Here is a 1,643-nt window from a genome sequence, read left to right as displayed (position 1 = left end):
CCACCAGAACAGGAAGAGAGGAGGAAACCCTCCAATGGGGACACTTGTTCCAGTGACCAATGTCTGAGGGGATGTTGATCACATTGGATAGATCTCCTCTCACTTCCTGTTGGGTCTACCCGACAGGAAGTGAAGGGAATTCTTCCAAAGGAGACACAGGTTTTAACTCTTCTTTACTCCATGCAATATAAAAATACATCCTCTGTGCTGCTGGAAGCAGTCACTGCCCTGACTTGTTGGTTCTGTGGCAAAGTCACTCTGGTAGCCGTGGGGTCATTATGGGATGTCGGAGGGTTGCTTGGCCCCTAATCACGTGAGTTGGGGCGAAGTCATGGTTAGATGCGGGGGTTGATCTTGTGTTGGGCAGTGTGAAAACTGATTGGTCCAAAGGAAGGACTAGCTACAGGAAATTTTAAACACTGAAAACTATATCAATCTGGACAGTGCTAAATTTGAAGTATACTCCCAGCTGGCTCCTAGACTAGAGGCCTCCATGATGACGCCCGGCCTTGTTGGTGAAGCATATCAGTACAGGAGGTCCCAGACGCGCCCTCTGTTCATGTTGTTTGGATGAATAAAGTTTCTAGTGTGTGGTTGGTGTTTTCCTTTGGATTTGTGCAGTCAGTCGTAGGACAAGCTCCTGCCAGTGATCTTCTACAAGGGTGACCCAATTTCGGGGTGTGGGAGCAGAGGGTAGAGGTCTATCCAGGTAACGGTATGGCTTATGGCGCTCGGTCACATTCAGCCGAACTCTTCTGTCAGGTTGCCGCTCGGATTTCCTCTTTGGTTCTGAGTTTAGAACGGGGACGGGAAAAACCTAGGCCCTCCAGCTGTGCTGAAACTACAAATCCCATGATGCATCTGTCTCTGGGAGTCATGTCCGTGGCTATGGGATTCTTGCAATGCCCCATGGGATTTGTAGTCCACCATAGATGGCGGGGCTGGAGATTTGCCCGCCCCGGGTTTACAGTGAAGATGAAATCTGCGGAAGGTTGTTGGATGAGAGGCAGAACGTGAACGCAACAGAGCAAGTCCGGCTGAATGTGACAAACTACTTCTAGTTACATTTGGTGAAAGCCGTGGATGACCTAACCTTGTGTCTGTATTGCAGTGACATGTCCGATCTCATGGAGATTTCATGTGCCTGGTGAAGGGGGCGCATTCACTTGTTGGCGGGTTTCTTCACTTCTACCTCTTAAGCTGGCCATACATTATACCAGGGGTGGGCAAACTCTGGCCCTCCAGCTGTGGTGAAACTACAAATCCCATGATGCATCTCTCTCCGGCCGTCGTGGCTGTGAGAATCTTGCAATGCCTCATGGGATTTGTAGTTCCACCACAGCTGGAGGATTGGAGTTTGGCTGCTGTAGGGAGGAAGATGAAGGTTCCATGGGAAGGCAATGTTGCCACCATAGAGTGAGGACCATGGCGGGTCCAGGCGGTCATGTGACTTGTTTTAGAATGTGCAGACACCCCTTGCGCATCACTCTTGCCTATATGTGGCCAACCTCACAGGGTTACTTCTAAGACACAGTGGAGGAGCAGCTCCAGGTTGTGTGATGGGTTCTCTTTAGACGAAATCTAAAACCTCTCAAAAGATTGTAAATCCATTTAAAGCAAACATCTGATGGGTACCCAAGGCA

The sequence above is a fragment of the Nanorana parkeri genome, unplaced genomic scaffold (genome assembly GCF_000935625.1).
Source record: "Nanorana parkeri isolate BGI_ZX_2015 unplaced genomic scaffold, ASM93562v1 scaffold1298, whole genome shotgun sequence".
Classification (NCBI taxonomy): domain Eukaryota; kingdom Metazoa; phylum Chordata; class Amphibia; order Anura; family Dicroglossidae; genus Nanorana; species Nanorana parkeri.
This window is presented reverse-complemented; position numbering follows the sequence as displayed.